The 17,678-nt window shown below is 37.9% G+C and overlaps 1 long non-coding RNA gene across 1 annotated transcript; it reads right to left on the bottom strand.

The window, feature by feature from the left end:
• Positions 1 to 1,483: 1,483 nt before the first annotated feature.
• Positions 1,484 to 15,693, bottom strand: LOC133281179 (uncharacterized). Its single transcript, XR_009747412.1, has 3 exons — positions 15,109 to 15,693; positions 13,290 to 13,437; positions 1,484 to 1,610 (listed from the first exon to the last, which is right to left on the bottom strand). It is a non-coding gene; the product is annotated as an uncharacterized LOC133281179 (long non-coding RNA).
• Positions 15,694 to 17,678: the final 1,985 nt, after the last annotated feature.

The raw sequence follows: 17,678 nt of genomic DNA, 5'->3' as shown, positions 1-17,678 counted from the left end.
GCAGTACTTTTCTCCGGGTATCACTAGAGCACTGAGTTAAAACAAGCCACTGGATTTTAAAACACAGCCCTCCCCTTATTTCAGTGCGCACGTCTAGTTAAAATGGGATGCCTCGCAGAAATAGCTACTGGAAGGGAAAAATTATAGAAGAGGAAGATGTAAAAAAAAAAAAAAAAAAAATCTAAAAAGCTAAATACTACACTGGAAAAAAAAAAAAGTGCATTTTTAGAGAATGCTAAGCTGCAAAAATCAAGCAAATGTACACGATGAAACCTGTAATGAAAACTTAACATTTCTTAGGTCTAAAAGGGGACTAAAATACCTTTATATTGTGAATTACTTAAAGGCTTTTAAACTGGTCAAGAGTTGTTCAGTGGCCAAGTTCTCTGGTATTAAAAGCATCTATTTTTTTAACTACAGCAGAGCACTACGATCCTGAACAAAGTTAATTTCAAGGGGTGTGTGTGTGTGGGGGGGGAATACAACAGAAATTCCTTAGTGATTTTTTTTGGTAGTGAAATGTTAATAAAGGCAAAAAAAAAATTTGGATAAATTCTAAGAAAACAAAAAGGGATCTCCATCACAGTAACTGTCGCAGCATAGTTGCAATTACACACTGAGACTTAACCCAAAATGGTTATAGATACAGAATTCACAAACACACAATCTGTTTATGAGCTGAATATTAGTATCATATCTATTTTATGTTGCCAACTTCCATTTTACAGTTCAAGTTAGCATTTATTTTTATCCCATTAAAGCTAAAATACGTAGTTTATAAGGTGCATTTTAGATTGGTCAATCTAACTTGGCTATCTAAAATATCGCCGGAATCTCAGCCTGTCACAGAGTATATTGGCAAATATAACTCTCTCTTCCTGAAAAAAAAAAATCCCCAAAACAACCAACCAACCTAACATGAACAATATTGACACACCATTTTTATTATCCTAAAGTATAATGTCAAGAGAATAATGAACCTACTGAAAGTATACATTTATTTATCTGGACAGATAATACAGGCTTCTACATTCTTTGTATCAGTTGCAGTTGTGAAAAAAAGAACACCATCTTCAGTTTAGTACTTCAAAGAATCTGTGTTCCATGAACTGTCTTCCAGGGAATCATTTGAGTTTTTTCTTTCTGTCTGTCATACTTACTAAAGTTGTCAGACTTGCATTATTAAATTTCTTACATTTTGAAGGGATGTCTAAATTTACATATTCAGCTTTAACAGTATTCTGCTACTTTTCAGTTTTAGTAAACAAAATGTCACACACACATGATTCCGCATTTCCTTTGTCCAAAAAGATGTATTCCTACAGAGAGATATATTTAAGCATTCCGTGTTCTATACACACACATTTCACATTTGACAGAAATGACAGAATACGCAGAAAGGATGCTAGCAAATTTGAAGGGACAACTGCCCCATTTCCAAATACAGGCTGCAAACCAGGCACAGCATTAAGTAGCGTGCATCAGAAGTTTAAACTCACTCCAATACCAGCAGCTGCAGTGGTGGGGATACAGCTTTGGGATTCCGAAGTAGAAGCAGCAGCACCAGCAAGGCCGAAACTCAGAGCATTGTGCTCTGAAAGGAATCGTTTCTGAAAGGAGAGACCTTTCAGTCTTAATTGCCTTTACATTACATGGCATGTAAAATGTTTTTAAAGACAGAGTCATTTCAGTGTTGCTAGCAAATCATAAGTCTACTGCAAAAATCTTGTTTTTATAATTTCCCGTTCGGCTTTTCAAAAGACGAATCAGCATCTATGCAGATAAAATGCATGCTGTAATTTAATAAAGGTTATTTTAATGACATTTATTACAACCTGACAAAACCAATACAAATACTGTTATAAAGAAAACATTCAAAGGAGCTTTTACTATGCTGTCTACACTTATTAAAGTACAATATGAATGGTAACACTGGCATCACAAAAAAAAAGGCGGGGGGGGGGAGTCATGAAAAACTGCTTCAAGATTTATTCAGTGAACTATGGTTTTCAGTTGCTTAAAAACACTTCCTTTTCAGAATACTAAAAATTCCCAGGGGATATCAGTGACTAAGCCATGGAAATTTCAAGTTTCAAATTTAACCATTTTTTCCTAGGGCATAAATGTGTTTTTCTGGAGACGTTAGATGGATGATCAAAATACTGAAATGTTAAAAGGTCAACGCTTAAATTTGTAATTCCAGAAAATGTTATCAACAGAAATGTAATGCAATAAATTTTCATTGGTTCACCAAAAATTTCAAGAGAACTGCACAGTGTTTTTTTCTAGTGCAAACAAGTAACTTAATCAGAAAACTGCGCAGGGGAAAAAAGACAGAGATTTTTTTTTTCCTCGTGGCAACAGGACAGTGAGACTTGGGCTGAAATAGGGAACCCTCCCTGACTCAATTAGAAATGCATCTGCTTCTTAAAAACTTTTGAAGCCAAATACCAAAATCAGAGTTGTCATCCAAGGCCTTCCTCCATTTATTTGTAATAAAATTAAAACGATTCCCCCTTCCCTCAACAACCATTTTAACAAAATCTCGTACTTCATCTCTTCTGCATGTGTGCTGTGTGCAATATGCTAGACCTATACTCAAGATAGACATGTATGTGTATGTATGCATTTATGGCCTCATGTTAGAACAGCCAACTAAGTATGAATACTATAACACTGTAAATTAATTTTAATTTTATATTAATACTGTTCAATAGAAATCACAATAATACAGCCTAAAGATTACTAACAAAGGGTTACATTTGAATCCTAACAGGAAAATCACTGAAGACATGGTTCAGGACTGACTTTTTTTTTTCCCTAGCTATGCAAATAAACATGTCTTTTAAAAATATTAATATATCTAAAATACAGCATAAACTAAATGAAAGAAGTTGATCATAACAACACTACATCAGCAGTAATTTATCCCTTCAACAGCATCGTAACAACTCATCGATAACATTCGGAGGACACCTACAACTAACTGCTCTGTGACTACCTGAGTGTAAGAGCTTGTTTCTGTACTAGACCTGAAACAACTATGGAGACTCACATGAAGATTACGGATTTCCTCTAATGAAGCACTTCACACACAGACCAAAACGTTGTTCCAGCATTCAGCTGGCAGTGCTATGAGTTTTCAGCACAGAGCGGAAAGCATTGTGGGGACTTGCAAAACACAATTTTGCTTTAATACTGTACTTATACACATGCTCATATGTCAAATGGGTATCCCATACATACAGGGAAAGATTTTTATAGGAATATCAGATTTACTGTATTACTGTTCAGCTTTTACTGGCCAGCTAATAGCCAAAACCTTGATCAGTCTAAGAAATTTATAGGAAAAGGCCATTTTGTGCTGGAACTGCTATGTTGTTCTGGCTTTCGTCTTTGCCTTTCCCTCACAGAGAACGCCATTTTGAGGCTGTCATGCATTTTTCTCTCCAGAGTGGATAATGCCAGCGGAAAGCATAAGAGGATGGGATCCTCTTACCACAGAAAAATACAGCAGTGCAGTTTCATAGGGAAGTAACATTTTTATTTTTACAGGTGCAGCTGAAGTCTGTCTTGGATTTTCTGCTCTTCCTAATCTAAAAACCACACACCCAAGTGTAAGATGTGCAGCTATCTGTACCCACGTAGCATTTTGAAACTTTCACATATTTCTTTTTAATCAAGTATTCAAAGGAAAGATGCAGAAGAAGAGATTCCACTGGAACACAAATCAGGCAAATAAGCATTTACTGCAAATAAATTTTGCTGAGTTACAGCGAGCCTAAATATATATCTGGCAGACCAGTGTTCAGAAAAACATTTATCTTCAAAAAGTAACAGACTCAATATTTTCCATAGTACAATTGAAGCCTGACCAAACCCATGGTCTAGAGGACCTTCTTTCATTTTCTTTATTTTTTCTCTCCTCACATGAACTAATGTATTGCAAATCATTGTCCAAAGGATGAAGGAAATCAATGGAATAATAGAAATGGCTTAATATTAAAAGTGGAATAGACAAGTGTACAACAGGTGCTTAACAGAGGAAGCTTTTGCATGTGAATGGTTCTTACTTAATTTTCACTGCAGGGGTCAGATTTGGAAACAACTTTGATAAGCATATTCAGAAAAATAATTTTAAAGTTTGTATTTCTAGTTTCAGTAACACCTTTGTCTAGGAAATGAGAAAAGTCTTCTCCACCATTAAGCTTTACGAGGTACACTAGCTGGAGAAACAACTGTCAGAAAGAATAATGCTGAGGAATCAAGTTCTATTCACTGCCCATTCTATTAACCAAACTTTGCCAGGGATAAAGCTCTTTTTTAAACAGTTAGGAAAATAACCTCAACTCCTGAGAGGTTTTGGTCAAGAACATTCAAAGCAAAAGATTTCCAAAAGGCTCCACTCCGTAAGAAGCTTTTGGAAAAAGCGTTTTTACTATGACAGATTATCATATTGCATGTCAAAATAGTTATACACACTGAGAAAAATCAGTATTCCATTGAACCGGGCACTTTATATAGTTATTGTAAGGTTGCAATATCTTTTTGAGGAAAAGTAAGTATTTTTAAATTTGATCTTTCTTTTTTTTTCTACTCTAAGCAGCTACCCACATTTTAAAATTCTACAGCTCATTACCTCCGAACAAAGCACAACCGTATCAATACTTTAAGAGGAAAAAAAAAACCAAAACCAAAATAAATGCAACTGACATTGCCTTGACACTCTCTTTAGTGTTTAAATCCTGGACATAACAGAAAAGCAGTATTAGTACTGAAAAACACATGGTGAAAGGGGATGGACTTTGTATTATCGTTAGGAAACACACTAACTATAACTAGGTAACACAAGTGAGGAATATATGCATGCTAACCTGATAATAGTATTTTTCTTGGATAATGGATATGGTAGTTCTCCCTCCTTTCCCCTCTGCTTTCCGTTACGGCTAAAGCTAGTGGACTTTGGGAATTTCAAGTAAGAATAAAGGATACAGAATGTTTAGTTTCAGTAGTGCTGTAGTCAGAGTCACTTGCTGCTCATGTAATAGCTCTGCAGTTCACGTTTGGCTTCTCTTTGAATGCAGCTTTCCATTAAAAGGGCAACATGATTCAGGTGCTTGGCCACTTCTTTTGTTTAAAGAGCTTATTTTGCTGTATTACAGAATTCAATTTTAAATCTAAGAGTAGATTATGAGAAGTGTTTGTTTAAATAAAACAACTTCAAGAAAACCAAAAGGAAAGACAAAACGTTCTATTTGAAATGTCTCGAATGCAAAGAAAGCAAATTAAAAAGGGGGAAGAGAAAGAATTGAGATAAAATTTTGGTGTCTTGCACGAAAGAGAGTTACAGTATATCGGGCAAATCCATGTTATGGCACATAATCTGAAGGAGGAAAAAGAAGACTTGGAAGTCTGCAACAGTCTGAAAAAGTTGCATGCTCTCTTCTCTAGAAAGGAGAGTCTTGTACAGAAGGCAAATCTGTGTAGCAAATGCAGCAGCACCACCTCAGGCTCTCTGTCCAGCCCTGCCCTGTGCCTGGGAAAAGCCTTGGGAAATGGATGCTGTGGGCAAGGCAGAGGTGCTGTAGACCTCCTGCCTGTGAATTCCTCCCAGCCTTTGAGCAGGACTGAGCCACTTCCAGCATGTTTAAGCCTCCTGCTTCACAAGGGTGGACTGAACACGAGAGGTGCCCACAACTGAACATAAGACAGATCAAGAAGTACCTATAGGATGGCTTACTGCTTACTACTAGAACAGTCTAAAAGGAGTCAAGAAAGAGAAACACAACTGTAAACTAGCATTTCCAGGATTGTACCTTAAACCATTAGGAACATTGGGTGAACCCACCCTGTACTCCATTATGCCAATATGGTAGTCTTCCAGGGATTTACAGCAATATAAAACATGAGGGAGAGAAGGAAAAAAAAGAATAAAAAAATGAAGTTAGCCCAGAAATATCCAAGTCTGAGCACTAAAATTTGGTCATGCACATATTTACCTTGACCTTATTCATGTTGACAGCCACAGAAGCCTTGAAACATACTATCATAGCAATACTCATTTTTTTGTGATGGTAACATTATAAGCTCCCCCAACACACACTTATCTCTTGTGCTCAGTTCTAACCCTGCTGTGTTTTACACAACTTAGCCGTCATTGAAAATTATGAGCTTTTTTTTCTTTCTTAGAAGGAAGAAGTAGGAAAAAGCAGTTTTAACTGACTGTATGTGTTTACAGTTTAATTATTTTATGATCTATCATTGTATTTCACAGATTTTATTGTTGAGCAAAGAACGGCATATAGATAAAAAATAATAAACATCTTTCAGTGAAAGGTGATGGTTTTCTCTATACAACCCTTCCAGATAATTTATCTCTGCTTCCATGTTTATATATGTTCCCTGGCCACAACAACTAAAAATGAGCTGCATCGCATTCTGCCACCAGTTGCTTCTGAAAGAAGAAAAAAGTAAAATCAGCATTTTGAATAAAATTAGTGATAAATATGACAAAGTCCTAGCTCGCTTTGGCTTAGTACCCCATGCTTACAATGGTCAACTTCAGAGAGCTCTGCATTACATGCGTGTGCATTTACTTGGTGCAATACAAAGAAAACGTTATGAAAAAGGTGATGAATACAATCTTCTGGGACACAGCATCACATTTCTTTTAGGGACGAGAAATAACGCTGATTTTGAGACCTCAGAGGCCCAAGTTTATTGCTGTAACTACCATGAAGTTTCTCTCTTTCTTTTAAGAGAAACAAAGTCTAATTTTCACTAGTCTATGCTGCTTCATTTGGAAGAGTCCAGTGGGGAGAAAAAAAGAGAAGTTTAAAGTCTGAAAACAGTGAAACTGCATTGGCACAGGGGGGAAGACCTAAGCAATATATTTAGCTCAACGAGGGATTAAGTGCCATGGCCATTGATAATTAAAGAGCTAATATGTCCTCTTTGAAATAGTTTGACTTTTTCCTCCCGCGGTGGCTGCTGCACACTCGGAGGTTCGGGTGAGGCAAACCTGATACTCTGCCATTCTCTGCCAGCACGTGCCTAAATTAGTTCTCCATTTTGTGGTGGCCCTCTGAGAGCAATTCCCATTGAGAAGGGAACAAAGGCCGTGACCCCGGGGTCAGAGTGTAATGTAGGAAGCATGACCTCCCCTTTGTTCAGAACAGCACTGTTTACTCTGCCTAAGTAAAGATCACCAATACATTAACTAAAGAGGATTAAAAAGGTCATATCCCTAGGGATGGAGCTCAGGCAAGTGGCAACTCTCTTCAGTCACTAAATCATTTGACTTCCCCCTTAACCCCCCCTTCAAAATAGAGACACCTTAAGCTGCCAAGGCTCAATGGGACAATTATTTCCAGAGCAAAAGTCTGTACAAACTTCATGTGGCCTTCCTTCCAAAACCAGGTTAATTTCTGCACAGCTAGCCAGCTGGTTTAAGTTATTTTTAAAGTTACTGAAGCATTTTAAGTGAAAACTATCATCGCCTCAATGCAATTATTTTTGTCTTTTATATTTCCTTCAAAAAGTTCTGAGTTGATTTATAAAATTATTTGGGTCTTAAAATGGTTGTTTAAAAGTGTAATCTTTTGTAGCTATTATCAATGAGAATCTTAAAACATCCCGTAGTATGTGGATAGGCAGAAAAGTTGCCTGTAGCTGTTGGCAATTGCAAACTCCAGGGTGGTTCACTTGAAAAGAAGAAACCAAGGAAAATAAAGTGAAAATATGCTGCTTATGAGAATTCACATATGTCGATAGCTAGGCTTCATCAGGCTAAAGAAGCACTTCTTTTGGCTGTTAAGCTTTCTGTTATCAACTTTTTTATAGTATCTTAGAACACTATTATTAATCCGAAATATATTAACAGAAGCATCTCTTGAAACCGCAAAATGAACGCTGCATTGGTAACATATGGGAGGCAACATGGCCAATTAGATAGCATGCTGCATTGTCTCTTTTCCATTCTCCCCTCTAATCCACTGGCCTGCTGGATGATCCCAACCTTTGCTTTGTGCTTTGGTTCCCTCATCTGTGGCGGTATCACTCACTGGGATTGCAGATGTTACTATCAGCTACTCCGCCAGAATGGGAGAAAAAGAGCATGTGGAAAGGAGTGGTCTAGAATCAGATATTTCCCTTCTCTACCCTCAGGCAGAAGCACTTCTGATGAAGCTGAACATTGCTAGAGGTTCCAGAAGAAAATAATAGGAATAAGGCCTGGCAGGGGGTCCAGGCTGATCAAAGTCTTTGGCACTGGGAGCTCAGCACCACAGACAGACCCCACAGGGGCTAAATGCAGCTGAAATCAGTACTGGATCACCCATTATGCCAGCAACTTCAAAAGGAGAACAAGGAGTGCCAGACTCCAAAAACTAAGGTCCTCCAAAAACTAAGAGCAGCACAGTACTGCTGCTTGGATTGTATGGGGGAAGGGGTGAGAGCATGTCCTTCAGTTCTCAGATACTCTGTGCAAAATAGCTGTTTTTGAACCCACAATAATACATGCAGCTTTCTAGTCTCTCATAACATGAATTAATGCATGAAGTGTGGCAAGCTGGGGTCTCATTATACCCAGCCTGCATTCACACTGGTATGTTCTGCCCCTTTCCATCTTTTCTGTTTAGCCCTGCACCCTCACCCACAAGACAGGCTGAGGAAGGAAGATTCTTTGCACTCCTCTTCAAGACATTCAGTCACTTTCCCTGTTTGCAGGTTTCTTTATAGCAGGAACCTGTGCATTTAAAGTGTTTTTAAATGGATATGAACAGATAAAGGAAATCAAGAAACTAATAAAAGTAACATAACGTTTGCCTTATAATGTTCTGTTGGTGAAAAAAAATCACTTCGTTCTTCACCCACCACTGCTGTTCCTTGCTCTTATAGTTTCAGATCTTTTCTCACCCCAGCAGGAAGAGAGGGAAACTTACTGTCATGAGGAAAACCAAAAGGAGAAAGCCTTCTTAGCATACACATCCCACTGGGAAGCACAGGGTTTAGCCCAGATGGCTCACAACAGATTCCAACATGGCCAAGTGTAAAGAAGAAACTTCCAAGCCATGTGTTTGAACCATGATGGGCAGTATTCCCACTGCAGGTAGGTGAAAGACTGGCACTCAAGACTCCCTTCTATGTTTTCTGACCTGTCCACTTCTGTGCCTGGAGAAACCACATAATACTGTTTCCAGTGATTGCTGTTCCCTGAAATCTAATATAAAAGTCTTGAGCTTTCTATTATATACCAGGAGTTGAAAAAATAACGGTAGAGTCAGAAAGCCTTGACAGACAACAAAGTTAGAAAAGCTTGTGGCCAGAGCAAAACAAGTACATAGTGAAAAAAAAAGATGTATAGCAGGTATTTAAAGTAAGCTACCTGGAAATACAGTACCATATTGCCACATCGTATGTTTAATGTTTACCAGATCTTCCCATTGACTTCAATGGGAACACTTGGCTTTTATGCATGAAAGATTATGCAGGCATAGCATAACCACCACAAAAAAAAAGACCCAAACCCAAAATAAAACAAAGGGTAACAAAATCTCTAGCCGCAGAAGAAGTAAGTGGACAAGGGCAATGTGAGTAGTGAGCAAAGCTTTGTAATAGGTTGAGGCAGAGAGGTCTGCTTTTCAAAAAACAAAAGCACTGAACTGAAAGAACTAGAACAAAGAATTTACTTAGAAAGTAATACTTAAAAATGGAGATTAGGAGCATAAGGACTGAACCAAAGACATAAGGACAATTTACTGACATACATTAGAAGCAAGAAAACTGCACAACAGTTGTCTGGCAAGTTTGAAATAGTACTGGGAAACAAAGGGAGTGAATAAAGAGGAGGCAAAACACTGCAGAAAAGATAACAGCTGATTATGACTTTGAGATATTTAGTGATGCAAAAAAAGTAAACTCACCCTTTCTCACCCTGTATGGCTATACTAGCATTTCTTGTTAGCTGTGGTCTTGATCTGAGGTATTTAAAAAAACAAAAGGGCAAAACCAAAGCTGTACACCCACTACTTCTTCCAGTTCAAACTCAACATTATACCTCCTAGTCTTTCATTTTCCAGTTCTCTTTAACCTTCATACCAGCCAAGAGCACCGTCCCTCCAAGATGGTAAAACCCACACTCTAACAAGTTACAGAAATAAGGTGCCCCTTTCTTGGTCAGAAAACCAGAAAAAACATGACTTTGTAACACAAAATTCTTGCATAGTCCATTTTTCGAGCAGGTGGAGCAATACTGAACTTACCTCAACTTCCTGGATACAGCTCTTTTTCTCCTGATACCCAGAAATACAGACTGACCCAAAGGCATTTTTCATCTTAGAAAGAAGTTATTTGCATTAATATAGGTGGAAAAACCTATGATGTTCAAGTGATCAAATTCTCTTCTCTTTTCCCTCCAGACAGCAAAGCCCATTAATCAATTCTTTTGCAAGTAAAGGGTGAAGGAGCAGCAGATACCAGAACAGAAAGTGCTAAAATAACTGGGTAAATTAAAAGGCAAGCCATTCTCAGGACTAGATACATACACTGGAGTCTGAAGTAGCTCAAAGTTGGAGGCAGGGTTTCCAACAAAAATATGCACTCTCCTATCAGGAATGAAAGGGTAGCATTCCTTAAAAAAAAGCCACAAATGATGATCTAGATTACATGCCAATGAATTTTAGCATTTGGTAAACTGTCTGCAAGGCTACTTTTGAAAGATTATAACTTTCATGCCTAAGCAAAGATTACATAATGAGAGAAAAAACAACATTGCTAACATAATGAAAAATATGTCTTTCCTAGGAGTGCTTCTGCACAAGAAATTATTATGTATTTGGCCTTTCAAAAGGGCTTTGATAATGTGTCTCATAAAGACCATAAAGAAAACAAAGCAATCATGACTGAAAGTTGGAGTCATGATTAAAAATGAGCTAAGAAGCCAAAGGTAAAATGTAGGAATAAAAAGACATTTTAAGAAGAAGAAAGGTTAATAGTTGTTGCATGAAGAAGCGACACTGGTACCAGCTTTTAACTTTAGTTAGCACTCTGGGAAGATCAGCTGTAAAACAGAATGGCAAAACTGACAACTGACAGGAGTGGTTTTGGGTTACTGAAGGGTTTAGTAAAGTTGAGTGGATGTGAAACACGGAAAATATGTTTTTCATAATTGCTAAGGAAATCATACTGCAACATTCTTGACAAAGAGAAAAGAACCGGGTGCCATCATACCAGGTTGACAAAAGCTTTTATGTACATGAAACAGTGTCAAATAAGCCAAGTTTCACGATGCACACAAAAAAGCATGGAATACTGTATTGAAAATATTACCCTTCTAATATATGCCTGCCAGGGAAATAACTTCATGGAGAATGCCATCTACAGTTCTTTTTACCTTACCTCATTTAAGCTACAGAAGTAACAGAAGTGCAATGGCAGATGACTAAAATGATTTGATTTACAAAAAGACTGCCATATATGAAGACATAAAGCTATTAAACTCTTCATGTTAGTGAGCACATGAGCAACAGCATAAACAACAGATACACACTTTGAAAGTCAGGAATTGTAGCCTGACTTTCTCACCTACTTCCAGTCTTCCAGAATGGGAGATCATTCAGTTAAATTAAATAAGAAGTAAATTCAAACTACGGAAATAAATTATTTTACAAAGTGCAGGCTGAGAATGTGAAAATCAGCACCACAATCAGTCGTTAAGGGACATCAGTGGGACTCTGAAAAAATACAGTTCTATTCATGGCCTAGAAAAATATAGTGTTAAATGGGATTGTTTGCTGGAAAGACCATAAAGACCTTTGTGCAACGCCACGATAAAGCCATGGGCCAAGGGATCTAGCTGGCCCACTTTCTGACAAGGAGAGGGTATTCCAAAAGGATCAAATGTTGGTTGTCTTCACTCTCCATTCTCTTACCAATCACCCTATTGTAGGAACTGTCAGGGTAGACTTAGCATTAATTAGACTGTGGATCTGATCCAATGCAGTAATTTCTACTTTTGTTTCCTATGGCCAAAAGCAATGGCAAAAAAAAAAAAATAGACAAGTTCACTGTTAAAGAGAGATTATTCATCCTCTGAGCTAGCTACTGTGTGCCTGGTAACAATGCCATCAATGCATTGCTCAAACTTCACAAAAATACTTCAACACACGTACGTTTACTTTGCCACCTGCTCCTCCCCTCACCACAAATAATCAGCAAGAGCCTAAATTATAAGACATTGTTTTACTATACATGTTTCCTTGTTTGTTTTATTATCTTTTTCCCCATCCACACATAATTATTTGCAAAAAACATTTAATAATTACAAGACATTCCAAGATGTGTGTCAGATCCTGGGATACTGCCACTCGCATGGTGGTTTGCTACACTTAGCCTTCAGTCTTGTGGCTAACAATTCACCCAAGCTGTGAAAAAGCCTCACCACAAGCCACACACTGCTGCTCTTCAAAGGAAAACAAGGATACGTAATTAAGAGATGATGAGCTCAAATTCAAGACAAGAGATGTGGGAGCAGATTCTGCAACCACACCTTTGAGTGGTTATGCTATTGAAGAAGTTTCTTCAGCTCCATCTTCATGGCATCATTAAGAGTCACACATTTTCAAAATACATTTGCTGCACAACATTTGCAGCAGCAGAGACAAAAAATGAGTGATAAAACCATGCCACTGCAGAAAAATTGCTTTTACATCAATTACACAGGACACAAATGGTAAATAAGAATTATTAACAAACAGCCCTTGTAACAAGTGTGGAGTATGTCTTTAGAAATATAATAAACTGGAAACACTGTCAAAGTCCCATTGCACAGGAATTGTTACCTGAAAATAATCTCAAAGTCTCATTCCAAACTTTTGTGATCCTGTAATTGCCATAATAATATAAAGAACTATAGACAAAATTATCTGTATGTATATGTGCCAGCTCAGGGGCTAATGGTGCAGCATACTGCTGCATGGAAATAAAAATTAAAATGGGTACAGACATATTCTAGAGTCTACCAGATCGGTCCCTTGTCGGATATCCAGAATAAACAACACATCAAACCACCTTCCTCATTACTCTATAAAAGTTCAAACTAGTTTTTGTTGGGTTTTGTCATGACTAGTGAAAGAATTGAGAAATCCGGGACAAAACAAGATGCGAATAAAGCTACCAAACTCAGGTGAGGACAACTGACATTCCTTCAGAAATATGCATTAAGAAATAAAACGATTGTGTGCTTTCTTGATTTCTGATTTAAAAAAAAGTGTAAATAAATTCTGTTTTACCTGGAAGAAGCCTCACTTTGTCACGACGAAGGACCGCGTCTTCATAAGTTAGTGCCCGTTTGCAGGGCCAGATACTCTGAGCAGCAGCCACACCCTCCTCTTCCTCATTTTTTTCCACTGACCATGGAATAACTTTCTAAGCCAGGCCCTAGAAAGAAAAAAAAACCAAAACACAAACCCAACACATTTTTAACGGACACCAGATACCACACTGATGATTTAATTAGGCAGATTAGAAACAAATCAATATATCTGTGCACATACATTTGCATTTTCTGTTTCATTTGAAACAAATTTGGTAGGCCCGATTTGGCTCTCTGTTCCTATCACAGGAAACAGAATTAGTGTTCTATGCTGACTGCAGAATCAAGCCCTCTATCTCTTTTCAGAATTTAATATAACATGTTTTCTATTGGTAACGGAAATATTCTCAAATTAGAGGCTTTTCAGAGTATCTCCAGGCAAGCCTATGTATTTTGTAATAGCAACAGACAAGCTTAGAAAGACCTTCCAGAGGTTGACTCTTCAGCCTGTTCTGTGGATTTGAAACTATATTCAATGGATTTGAAACTCAGGCAAATCTGTTAATTCTGACTTTATTTAAAAAATAATAAATTTTTTTTTAAATAGTATTTGAGTAAAACTTTCCTGTGTTATGCATCACTTATAAACTCACCCAGGTTATCATATTATTTGAATCACAGTATCTTTACCATAGTTAACAATGATACTGCATAGCAAGTATCACCCAACATGTCCTTACTCTTATTATATCTCATGCAATTTATTTTATCAGTAATTCAGCAGTGCACAGAACTACTTGGAAATTGATTGTTGCTATAAACAGTTTTGCATATTGTATCATCTGCTGGCTTTAATCCATTAGTTAATTGACACTGTAATTGCACTACATTTCATATTCTATTTAACCAGAGAATATTTAATATGAATACAAAGTGATAAAAGCAAGTTTTTCCAGAATCTCAAAAAACACCCACTTATTTTCAAATAAGCAGCTCCAGCATTCAACAACAAAGAAAAAATACAGTATTTAGGGTTCAGCAGCTTAAGCTTTTTTTTTTTTTTTTTTTACAAACAACTGCACAATTATTGTTCAGCTATCAGTAGGGCTGTGAAATTAGTATTAAAATAAGCTGCTTGTTTATGTAAATGTAAAACTAAATATGTAACCTGAATCCGAATCCACAGCTCCATGCTATTGTGTCTGCTGAAAGAGCAAACCAGTATTAAAATAAAAATGTTAATGGTATAGAAATGTGTGTTAGGGGATAGCACATCTTACAGGTAGCATATTAAATAACGCAAGTCTAAAATTTGTAATCCCAGCACCTACGACATATTTATTAGTGTACAATTCCATACCCACAGAAGAACATTTTTATAAACAAATGATACACTTTTCTATGACTAAAGATTGTTCAGTTTCATATAGTCCTACGTATAGTTCGTATAGTCCCAACAGGCTTCCAATATACAGTATTGAAATCTCAAGGCCTGCATAATGCTGCATTTTGCACAACAGTAAAACCCAATTAACTTACAGAATGATATTAGTACTACAGTATTTGTAGACATGTTTATTCAAGCAGAAATCTTTCTTCTCTGAACTGCAGAATATTAGGTGATACGTGCACCTCTCATCATACTCGAGTGCTCCCAAACACAGCAGCACTGACTTTTAAATCCAGATCTCCAAAGTAGGGAATAATGTTAGCACATTAGTATTTTACTGGTCTATAAAGATTCACCCTGCAAAATCCTCCCATCCACCTATTCCAGATAAGAAAAGCACACTTACTCAGGACTGCATTCATATTTACGAAGGTGCTCTGCGAGAAAAGGAGCAAACAGAAATCCAAGGGTTAACAGAAGGAGAAAAACAAAACAAAACAAAACAACAAACCACACCACCAATATCCCCAGCCATACTGAGACCTTGCAAGAAAAGGAAAATGTTCATCACATAACAGCCTAACAAAATCAAACAGAGAATTTAGTGTCTCTGTATTGCCTGGATACCAGTTTGGGATTTAGGCAGCCTTGGATTACTTGAAAATCTAGCCCACAGTTCCTGCACTGTTTTCTACCAATACCAAATCCAAACTGTGACTAAACACCTCATTATGCTTCTCTGGCACTGCCTGAAGCAACCATATTGTATAATTTTATGTGGCACCTGAAAGCGGAGGGAAAAAAACAGCTATTTTTTGTACCAAACGGTAATGAAATGGCAAACGGCAAGTTCTGAGCAAAACCTTGCATGATCCCTATATGCTCCCCCTCCCACCCTTTTCTTTCTGTGGTAAGCAACAGGTGACAAAATACAGCCCTCAATCTTCAACTTTAACAATGAGAAAATACACTTAATCTGCAAGACACAGATAATATACCGGGGGGGGGGGTGTGTTTGTGTGTTTGTGTGTGTGCACTTAATTAAAATTGAATGAAGAGGTCTAACCGGGCCTCTCCAATTGGCTTCAGAAAGTAAATGCCTTTCTTAACATTAATTTGTAAATGTTTCATTAAAAGAAGATACAGCCCTCCCAGTTACAAATAATAACCAGTGGCTTTAGGTAACAATGTAGTATTGACAGACCTTAAAATAGAAAAGCCAAACTGCATTTTCAAAGAAACTGCCTGCCTTAGATACTCCACTACAATCTCTTTTTCCTATAATTTGCTAATTGATCTTAAATACGTAGGTGAATTATGAGGCAACAACCTCCAATTTTCCTACCTCTTACTCGAGACAGACATTATACTCTGATTTATGAATATCTGAAATATTTAATTTGCTGTTCGTGGCACTTCAACAGTTAATCTAATTTCTGAGAAGTAAGAATCCCACATTAAAGATACCTTCTATTTCCTCCTTTAAGCTTCACCACTTCAAAAGCATTTTTCCTATCTATTATTATTTAGAAACAGTCTTCCTCTGCGCACTGGACATACTACTGTAGTTCAGGAGACTGTGTATCAGCGACACGATTCCTTTGCCAGTCCCCATGCTCCTTATTAAATAATTTTACTCCAATATGTACATACACATCAAGTATAAAGAAACTGCTGCTTTCAGGTACATCTCACACACTTCCACTGCAAGCTTTAGAAAAGAAAAATCACAATGCTACAAAAAATATCACCGTCTATTTCTTGAGCATTATATTGCTCACACTGCATTTGTAAAGCAGTAGCGCACTGCGCTGTAGCGGTACACCTGTGTCTCTTCTAGCAACCCATTACAATTGGCTAAAAACCTTTGATTCTGTTAATACCCATTTCTCAATTCGCAAATAAAAGGAATCTTTCTTTAAAAGACCCTGTTTCCTGAAATATTTAAATGCTAAAAAAATACATTAGTTTTCTATTTGGAAGGTTTGGCAATTTCCTCCTTCCTCCCTTTGCAAACATAAAGCTTTGCAGCACCAGCGAAGAGTACCCAGTTCAGCAGATGGTTAAAATTCTGCATCATTTTTAATAGCCTTAAGAGAAAGCACTGCCTTTTTTTCGGGGGAGGGGGGGTGTGGAGGAGAGGAAAAAAAGCTGAGAACAGCAATTTGCAGCTCTTTTTTTTTCCTTGACAGCAGCTAGCCACGCCTCAGTCTGGCCCTTCCTCCAACCTCTGCTAACCTAAAAACCAGCGCCAACCTGGCAGCGCGCCATATATTCAAAAGTAAACATTATTCTCCTGCCATTTTTCGGTGGCGTCTATCATATCCCGATCTTCTTTATTCCCCCACCCCCCCACCCCCCCCTTCATTCCCCCCTCACCGTAGCTGAAATCCCTGCCTTTGCCCCGGTTTGTTTCACTTTGCAACTCCATCAAGACATCAAAGTCACACTCTTACCTAACAAGGCAAACTTGCAAAAACGCGTTACAGGGATTTTACCTTCACCCAGTGAAGCTGCGGACTATTTTGGAGCGGGAAAAACCAAAGTCAGGCGTATCTTTAGGTGCTGCTGTCCCACAGCACTGGAGGGTACGCTCTTCTCCATCACTACAGGCACGGTCTCCTCTTGACACCATGCACACGCTTCTCTCAGAGCCTGTCGCTCCCGTCACAGAGCTGCCTTCGGCTTCCACAGCTTTCCCAATTTCTTATTTTAATTGCTACGGGAGCGTTTAAGACGATAAATCGGATCGACAAGCAGCCGTAAGGAGGCACGCACAGCACTGCACCTGACTCTTTTGTTATCCCTCACCATCCATCCCCATTCCCTGTCCCTTCCGCTCCTCGCTTCCTCCTCCCACCTTGGTCTGCTCCTCATTTATAAAGGCTCTAAAATAATATATAAAGCCAAACAAACCCAGGCTAATTAAACTAGTTGCCCGTTACTGGTTGTTACCTAGCCGTACACTGCATTGCA

Source organism: Pezoporus flaviventris, unplaced genomic scaffold (assembly GCF_033815535.1).
Source record: "Pezoporus flaviventris isolate CSIRO_AGI_PZ_B2104156 unplaced genomic scaffold, CSIRO_AGI_Pfla_v1 ptg000096l, whole genome shotgun sequence".
Classification (NCBI taxonomy): Eukaryota; Metazoa; Chordata; class Aves; order Psittaciformes; family Psittacidae; genus Pezoporus; species Pezoporus flaviventris.
This window is presented reverse-complemented; position numbering and strand designations above follow the sequence as displayed.